The 9,961-nt window shown below is 47.2% G+C and overlaps 1 pseudogene; it reads right to left on the bottom strand.

Moving 5' to 3' along the window:
• Positions 1–307: 307 nt before the first annotated feature.
• Positions 308–4,761, bottom strand: LOC142250070 (posterior protein-like; annotated as a pseudogene).
• Positions 4,762–9,961: the final 5,200 nt, after the last annotated feature.

Here is a 9,961-nt window from a genome sequence, read left to right as displayed (position 1 = left end):
TATATATCCAACTTCAGGTCCTGATTTAAAATGGTTACCTGTGAAACAAGATAAAGAACATACATACAATACAAACAAACGACTATTAGCTTAATACAGTACCCCATCATCACAATGAGATGATTACTTGTTTAATTGTTTGCAAACAATTAATTAAATGTTTAATTTTGAGCTCATTGTCTAAACCACGTGGACTTTAAAAACATTGGCCATATGAATTTACATAAAGTAATAATTGTAGAAAGAAATAATCAGATTCATCCATGGATACTGTGTTGTAAAAGACCTGTTGAACAAAACACATTGGTTATTCTCCTTGCTCTGATATCAGGTGACAATTAGTCTCCAGTCTAAAAATAAACACAAAACATAATTAGATCAAGTCCAAATCAAATAGAAGACATACCTTTTATCCTATCGATATGTTAATAGGGTCACAACTAAAGGTACCGTCACACTAAGCAACTTACCAGCGATCCCAACAACGATAGGGATCGCTGGTAAGTTGCTAGGAGGTTGCTGGTGAGCTGTCACACTGCGACGCTCCAGCGATCCCACCAGCAACCTGACCTGGCAGGGATCGCTGGAGCGTCGCTACGCGAGTTGCTGGTGAGCTCACCAGCAACCAGTGACCAGCCCCCAGCGCAGCGTGGAAGATGCTGCGCTTGGTAACTAAGGTAAATATCGGTAACCAACCCGATATTTACCTTGGTTACCACTGCACGGAGCTACACGTGCAGGGAGCAGCGCACACTGAGCGCTGGCTCCCTGCTCTCCTAGTACAGCACACATCGGGTTAATTACCCGATGTGTGCTGCAGCTAAATGTGCACAGAGCAGGGAGCAGCGCACACTGCTTAGCGCTGGCTCCCTGCTCTCCTACTTACAGCACACATCGGGTTAATTACCTGCTGTGTGCTGCAGCTACATGTGCACAGAGCAGGGAGCAGCGCACAATGCTTAGCGCTGGCTCCCTGCTCTCCTAGCTGCAGGACACATCAGGTTAATTAACCCGATGTGTCCTGCAGCTAGCTACATGTGCACAGAGCAGGAGCCGGCAGCACAGGCAGTGAGAGAGGCTGGTATCGAAGGTAAATATCGGGTAACCAAGGACAGGGCTTCTTGGTTACCCGATGTTTACTGTGGTTACCAGCCTCTGCAGAAGCCGGCTCCTGCTGCCTGCACATTTAGTTGCTGCTGTCTCGCTGTCACACACAGCGATCTGTGCTTCACAGCAGGACAGCAACAACTAAAAAATGGCCCAGGACATTCAGCAACAACCAACGAACTCACAGCAGGGGCCAGGTTGTTGCTGGATGTCACACAGCAACATCGCTAGCAACGTCACAAAAGTTGTTCGTTAGCAGCGATGTTGCTAGCGATGTTGCTTAGTGTGACGGGGCCTTAACTTGACAGCCTAAAAAAAACCTCACTGTTTACCCAACCGTATTGGTACATTGTGCTGTGTTAGTTAACAAGAGCGGTAGAGCAATTTGTGACCAGCTCCAGAATATACAGAATAATTGACTTTCCAATAGATTGAACACAGGGACATTGGCATCTTCCTTTTGTGGTCTACAATATGGTGTCTCCTGCTGTTTTCCAGTCTCTCCTTTCTCAGGCTTTGGGCTCTGCATTGTCTGCGGCTTTGGTGCAGTGGTATCAGTGTGGGCTTTTATCTCACATATCTTTTCATATATCTCTGTAAATTGCATATTGTTGGTGGCTAGTTCCTCCTCAGCCTCAACACTATCAATCTCCTGGAGCAATGAATGGCTCTTTGGCTCTAGGTATATGTCAGGTGTATTACAATAACGTTTAATGTGTCCTGGACTGCCACATTTATAACAATATCTAACATATCCTCTTCTCTTAGGTCTATACATAGCAGATACATTTTCTGATGTTTCATACTGCTCTTTTGACTCATTACACCAGTCCCTGAGTATATTTACAAAGTTTTCAAAGGAGTTGGTATTCCTTAGAGTTAGGGTACCTTCACACTTAGCGATGCAGCAGCGATCCGACCATGGTCGCTGGTGAGCTGTCAAACAGGCAGATCTCACCAGCGACCACTGATCAGCCCCCAGCCAGCAGCGACGTGCAAGCGACGCTGCGCTTGTACGGAGCCGCCGACTGGAAGCTGCGGAGACTGGTAACTAAGGTAAACATCGGGTATGGTTACCCGATGTTTACATTAGTTACCAGCGCTGTGTGCAGGGAGCAGGGAGCCGCGCACACTGAGCGCTGGCTCCTTGCTCTCCTAGCTGCTGTACACATCGGGTTAATTAACCCGATGTGTAATGCAGCTACATGTGCAGAGAGCAGGGAGCCGCGCACACTGCTTAGCGCTGGCTCCTTGCTCTCCTAGCTGCTATACACATCGGGTTAATTAACCCGATGTGTACAGCAGCTACATGTGCAGAGAGCCGGAGCCGGCAGCACAGGCAGCGTGAGAGCTGCGGAGGCTGGTAACTAAGGTAAATATCGGGTAACCACCTTGGTTACCCGATGTTTATCTTGGTTACAAGCTTACCTCAGCTGTCAGACGCCGGCTCCTGCTCCCTGCTCGCTTCATTTGTCGCTCTCTCGCTGTCACACACAGCGATGTGTGTGTCACAGCGGGAGAGCGGCTTTGAAGAAAACGAACCAGGGCTGTGTGTAACGAACAGCGATCTCGCAGCAGGGGCCAGATCGCTGCTCAGTGTCACACACAGCGAGATCGCTAATGAGGTCACTGCTGCGTCACAAAAAGCGTGACTCAGCAGCGATCTCGGCAGCGAGCTCGCTGTGTGTGAAGCACCCCTTACTCTTGTGGTGTAATCTACATTACAACGATTTGCCATTGAATACAGAAAACTAGCATCATCCTGAGACATATCTAGACAATTGTAAACAGTTCTGTATAGAGCCAGATAATTATTACAGAAGAGTGTAGGATCATCATATCGCCTGAATCTGGAAATTGCTAAGGTCTTTTCACCCCTAGTATCTCTTCCACCTATGATACGTTGCAATTCCTTCCTTCTTAGCTCTGCACCTGTACAGTTATCACCCATTTGTTCAGCTCTTAGCTGTGCTGCCAGTGGTCCTGGGAGCCAAGCTTGGAGCAGAGACCAAGCATTTTTATTGTTCAAACTATATTGCTGGACCACAGCCTCAAATCTATTAGATAGAATGACTGGAGAAATATCTGAGTCAAACTTACCAAGAAGTTGACACAGGTGAAGCTTTTCAGAAATAGTGAGCAATGGATTGCAATCAACCAATGGAGATCTATATCTGACATCACTTGTATCTTCATTAGAAAGAGTACACACATTGACTGTCTCAAGACTGCATATCTTTGATTTAAAAGACTGAATATATTGCTCTTTGTTATGCAATTGACATTTAGGGTACCTTCACACTTAGCGATGCAGCAGCGATCCGACCAGCGATCTGACCTGGTCAGGATCGCTGCTGCATCGCTACATGGTCGCTGGTGAGCTGTCAAACAGGCAGATCTCACCAGCGACCAGTGAACAGCCCCCAGCCTGCAGCGACGTGCAAGCGACCCTGCGCTTGCACGGAGCCGCCGTCTGGAAGCTGCGGACACTGGTAACTAAGGTAAACATCGGGTATGGTTACCCGATGTTTACATTAGTTACCAGCGCACACCGCTTAGCTGTGTGTGCAGGGAGCAGGGAGCCGCGCACACTGAGCGCTGGCTCCTTGCTCTCCTAGCTACAGTACACATCGGGTTAATTAACCCGATGTGTAATGCAGCTACATGTGCAGAGAGCAGGGAGCCGTGCACACTGCTTAGCGCTGGCTCCTTGCTTTCCTAGCTGCTGTACACATCGGGTTAATTAACCTGATGTGTACAGCAGCTACATGTGCAGAGAGCCGGAGCCGGCAGCACAGGCAGCGTGAGAGCTGCGGAGGCTGGTAACTAAGGTAAATATCGGGTAACCACCTTGGTTACCCGATGTTTATCTTGGTTACAAGCTTACCTCAGCTGCCAGATGCCAGCTCCTGCTCCCTGCTCGCTTCATTTGTCGCTCTCTCGCTGTCACACACAGCGATCTGTGTGTCACAGTGGGAGAGCGCCTTTGAAGAAAACGAACCAGGGCTGTGTGTAACGAGCAGCGATCTCGCAGCAGGGGCCAGATCGCTGCTCAGTGTCACACACAGCGAGATCGCTAATGAGATCACTGCTGCGTCACAAAAAGCGTGACTCAGCAGCGATCTCGGCAGCGAGCTCGCTGTGTGTGAAGCACCCCTTAGCTTCATCCAGTTGCCTTTCCAAAGTTGCAATTAACTTCTCCATTTGATTAATTTTCAGTTCTAAAGAGCACACCTGAGTTGCTTGTGAAGTGGAGCTCAGTCTACACTCCTTCAATTGTTCCTCCAACTTCCTATTTCTCACAGCTAATTTACTTACATCTGATTGTAAACCATGTATTTCACTGGTAGTATTATCAGAAATTTCTACAACAGAATCACTAATTTTGTCTATATCCTCTTTCATTTGTAGCCTTTGCTTCCACCAATTTGCTTCTTTCAAATCAGCCAATTCCTGTATCTTAATCAACACAGAAATTTCATTGCTTAACTTTTCCTTTTTCAATTTCCTACTGAGCACTTTATTATTTAAATTATTATTATAGCTCTTACATTGTGCTATCAAGTCCTTATATTGGACTTCTAAAGATTTATCTGCACTGACATGGTACACGGCAGAGGCATACTTCTTCACATATTTTTCCACAAACTCCATTTTCAGCAACAAACTGTAAACACTCACAAAACAAAAATTTCTAACTGAAAGAGTTTAACACCAGACCTTACTATGCAAACTTTCAAAAGGTATTAACTGTTTGAAACAATACTTTCTCACTTTCAGTCTGATTTTAACATAAACCACTTTTCCAACTACAAATGATATTTAACTTTACTAAATGCATTCAGAATCATTCTCCTAACACATAATACATAGCCTGATCTGCAACAACACCAGAATCATTAGGAGCAACATACAACATAGATTACAAGGAAAGTCTTTACTCACCAGTATTTCCGTTTCTACCAAGATCCAGACTCCTCGGTTCTTTGATCTCCACACTTTTCCAATGTGGATTAAAGCAGATTAATTTCTTGTGGATTCTCTGTGGAATTTAATCACGGTCCCATCTGGGGTGCCAAATGTAGAAATCTGCTGAGTTTTGGGGTGCCAGTTAATCGTAATTAACAAGAACTACTGGATCTTTAAAAGGGGATTTATTACAAATAGGGAATTTACAATGACATACATAAGGGAAACCTGACTAAGGGAAAAGGGTACAATGAAAGGGGAAAGGTAATGGGAGAGGGTGGTGGAAGATGGGAAGTGGATAGACTGACTAGCTTGGTAGGATACCTTTATATCAGACACACAATCACACATGGCCCATACAGTGCCCATCCCTGTAACACCTCCACATATTAGTAGCATCCAATCAGGTCAGAGTCTTTTGAGTTGTCCAGGAACGTGCATATGGCTGTTGATGTCAATGCTCTCCTGAAGGTGGCTCTCCGAGGTCAATTTGTTAAAGGATTAAGAGGAGTCTTGACAAACCTGTGGATCCTGTGGATAGTGTCCTGGTATGTAGCAAAGGTCTTTCATATCACAAAGCCTGAGGACAGATTAAAGCTGGTGTCACACATAACGACGACGACAACGACGTCGCTGCTACGTCACCATTTTCTGTGACGTTGCAGCGACGTCCCGTCGCTATCGCTGTGTGTGACATTCAGCAACGACCTGGCCCCTGCTGTGAGGTCGCCGGTCGTTGCTGAATGTCCAGCTTCATTTTTTGGTCGTCACTCTCCCGCTGTGACACACACATCGCTGTGTGTGACAGCGAGAGAGCGACGAAATGAAGCGATCAGGAGCCGGCACTGGCAGCTGCGGTAAGCTGTAACCAGCGTAAACATCGGGTAACCAAGGGAAGACCTTTCCCTGGTTACCCGATGTTTACGCTGGTTACCAGCCTCCGCTCTTGCTGCCAGTGCCGGCTCCTGCACTGTGACATGTGGCTGCAGTATGCATCGGGTAATTAACCCGATGTATACTGTAGCAAGGAGAGCAAGGAGCCAGCGCTAAGCAGTGCGCGCGGCTCCTTGCTCTCTGCACTGTGACATGTAGCTGCAGCACACATCGGGTTAATTAACCCGATGTGTACTGTACCTAGGAGAGCAAGGAGCCAACGCTAAGCGCGGCTCCCTGCTCTCTGCACATGTAGCACAGCGACGTTATGATCGCTGGTTCTGCTGTGTTTGACAGCTAAGCAGCGATCATAACAGCGACTTACAAGGTCGCTGTTACGTCACCGAAAATGGTGACGTAACAGCGACTTCGTTGTCGCTGTCGCTTAGTGTGACACCAGCTTTACACTCCATTCAGGTTGGAGACTGATGTCCATCTCCAGTACAGTGGCTTGTATTCCACTTGAACAAGGGATTGTTTACCAATATCCATTTTAATAGGCTATAAACAGGACATTCAATTCATGAATACCACAGGTGTTGTGTATCTTCCAAGAGGCTAAAGGCACCATGTTCAATTCACGTGAAGATGCAACCTTTATCATGTTGATAGGACAAAGGTCAGTTCATCACAGAACACACAATGGCCTTCTTGCCTCTTCAATAGCCATGAAACTCTTCACTGTACATGGCCGATTCTTTTGATGTACAGTCCTGGTAATATTGGTAGCTGATAGATACAATATGGAGTCCAGTAAAGGCCCCGTCACACTAAGCAACATCGCTAGCAACATCGCTGCTAACGAACAACTTTTGTGACGTTGCTAGCGATGTTGCTGTGTGTGACATCCAGCAACAACCTGGCCCCTGCTGTGAGGTCGTTGGTTGTTGCTGAATGTCCTGGGCCATTTTTTAGTTGTTGCTGTCCCGCTGTGAAGCACAGATCGCTGTGTGTGACAGCGAGACAGCAACAACTAAATGTGCAGGAGCAGGTGCCGGCTTCTGCGGAGGCTGGTAACCAATGTAAACATCGGGTAACCAAGAAGCCCTGTCCTTGGTTACCCGATATTTACCTTTGTTACCAGCCTCCCCTGCTCTCACTGCCTGTGCTGCCGGCTCCTGCTCTGTGCACATGTAGCTGCAGGACACATCGGGTTAATTAACCCGATGTGTGCTGTAACTAGGAGAGCAAGGAGCCAGCGCTAAGCAGTGTGCGCTGCTCCCTGCTCTCTGCACATTTAGCTGCAGCACACATCAGGTAATTAACCCCATGTGTGCTGTAACTAGGAGAGCAGGGAGCCAGCGCTAAGCATTGTGCGCTGCTCCCTGCGCTGTGCACATGTAGCTGCAGCACACATCAGGTAATTAACCCGATGTGTGCTGTAACTAGGAGAGCAAGGAGCCAGCACTAAGCATTGTGCGTGGCTCCCTGCTCTGTGCACATTTAGCTGCAGCACACATCGGGTAATTAACCCGATGTGTGCTGTACTAGGAGAGCAGGGAGCCAGCGCTCAGTGTGCGCTGCTACCTGCACGTGTAGCTCCGTGCGCTGGTAACCAAGGTAAATATCGGGTTGGTTACCCGATATCTACCTTAGTTACCAAGTGCAGCATCTTCCACGCGGCGCTGGGGGCTGGTCACTGGTTGCTGGTGAGCTCACCAGCAACTCGTGTAGCCACGCTCCAGCGATCACTGCCAGGTCAGGTTGCTGGTGGGATCGCTGGAGCGTCGCAGTGTGACATCTCACCAGCAACCTCCTAGCAACTTACCAGCGATCCCTATCGTTGTTGGGATCGCTGGTAAGTTGCTTAGTGTGACGGTACCTTAATTCGTTATGATACATACATTGTCCATGTTGGCTTCCAACACACCATATACAGTATAGGAAAACAGAGAAGACTGTGGGTAACAAATGCCACTATGTAAAGGTAGATTATTTTTGGCACACCATAGGTGAAATAATAGGAGTCCAAAGAATAATATTTGCAATATAAGTCCACTTTTTATTTTTCAAGCAGAAAAAATGTAAAAAAGAATACAGTTGTCCTGAGACCGGATGCCACTATATGTCATTTATAACAGGCTCCTATGGAGCTCTATATATCAACTGTATTCCTCCATCGTAAAGGCTGCTTTACACGCAGCGACATCGCTAGCGATGTCGCTCGTGAAAGCACCCGCCCCCGTTGTTTGTGCGTCACAGGCAAATCGCTGCCCGTGGCACACAATATCGCTAGTATCCGTCACACGAACTTACCTGCCTAACGACGTCGCTGTGGCCGGCAAACTGCCTCTTTTCTAAGGGTCACATCGATGTCACACGGCAGGCGTCCAATAGAAGCAGAGGGGCGGAGAGCAGCCGATTGAAAGTCACGCCCACCTCGTTGCCGGAGGACGCAGGTACGGTGTTTGTCGTTCCTGGGGTGTCACACGTAGTGATGTGTGCTGCCTCGGGAACGACGAACAACCTGCGTCCTGCATCATAAACGATATTTGGGATTTGAACGACGTGTCAACGATCAACGAATAGGTGAGTATTTTTGATCGTTAGCGGTCGCTCGTATGTGTCACACGCAACGACGTCGTTAACGAGGCCGGATGTGCGTCACGAATTCCGTGACCCCAACGACATCTCGTTAGCGATGTTGTTGAGTGTAAAGCGGCCTTTAGTCTCCACTATCATGTTTGATATGTAGATTCTGTTGCAAATATATTTTATCATTTCACCATTTAGATTTCAGTAAAAGGGAATGTCACCATTTTTTTTTTTTTTTTTTTTTTTAAATATGGACATACAGGTTATAGAATGCTGAAAAATGTCATAACTTTATGTCTCATATCAGAAGCCTTGTTGTGGAAATCTTAGCTTTTATCACTTTATGTAAATGAGCTCTTCCAGGCTATGGAGTGGATGCTGCCTGGAAGATAACTCCACCTCCAGAGAGTATTTTAAATAAAAGGGGTGTTACCAGTGTGATGTGTGAAGGCCGCTCTGCTCTCACTGCAGAGCTGTGTGTGATTATAAGGCTGCTTTCACACTACGGTTTTTTAACTGTAGGTAAAATACCGCAAACCGCATTTGACAGGATCCTGTGTTTTCAAAATGCAATGCATGCAACCGCAATTGTTATGTTATCGGATGCTGGTGCAGCGGGACACAGAATTTATCGGCTGGCACTGGAGTCAGCTGATCGGGAGTCAGCTGAACTCCTGATCTCACAGCCCGCACACGGTGCGATGGATGCAGGTTAACAGCAGTCACTGCCTACTGCCTATCATGTGTGACCCTGTGCGGGCTGTGTTGTCAGGAGTTCAGCTGAGTTCTGATCAGCTGACTCCAGTGTCGGACGATTACTTGTTCTGTGTCCTGCTGAATCCATCGCAGCTTGTGCAGGCTGTAGAATCCATCTGAGTTTGTCCGGCACCGGAGTCAGCTGATCTGAACTCAGCTGAACTCCTGACCGCATAATCAGCAGAACAAGTAATCAGATCAGCCGACTCCAGTGTCAGCCGATTACTTGTTCTGTGTCCCTCTGCATCCATCGCAGAGTGTGCAGTCAAGAGTTCAGCTGAGTTCAGATCAGCTGACTCCAGTGCCGGCCGAACACAGCTGACCTCAAAGCCAGCATACGCTGCGATTGATGCAGCGGGACACAGAACACGTAATTGGCCGACACTGGAGTCAGCTGATCTGATTACTGGTTCTGCTGGCTATGTGGTCAGGAGTAGGGATGAGCGAGCAGTAAAATGCTCAGGTGCTCGATGGGCGAAGCCCATGTTGTTTTTTTGTTTGTTTTTTTTTAAATTTAGTAAAAAAAAATTTAAAAAAAGAAGCACATAACCTATCCTAGGGTTAGGGGTAAAAAAAAATGCATGGGCTCCTGCTGCATTTTCTATTGCTAAGGATAACCCAAGTAGCTACTGGCTGCTAACCCCCACTGCTTGGTGTTACC

Source organism: Anomaloglossus baeobatrachus, chromosome 8 (genome assembly GCF_048569485.1).
Source record: "Anomaloglossus baeobatrachus isolate aAnoBae1 chromosome 8, aAnoBae1.hap1, whole genome shotgun sequence".
Taxonomy (NCBI): domain Eukaryota; kingdom Metazoa; phylum Chordata; class Amphibia; order Anura; family Aromobatidae; genus Anomaloglossus; species Anomaloglossus baeobatrachus.
This window is presented reverse-complemented; position numbering and strand designations above follow the sequence as displayed.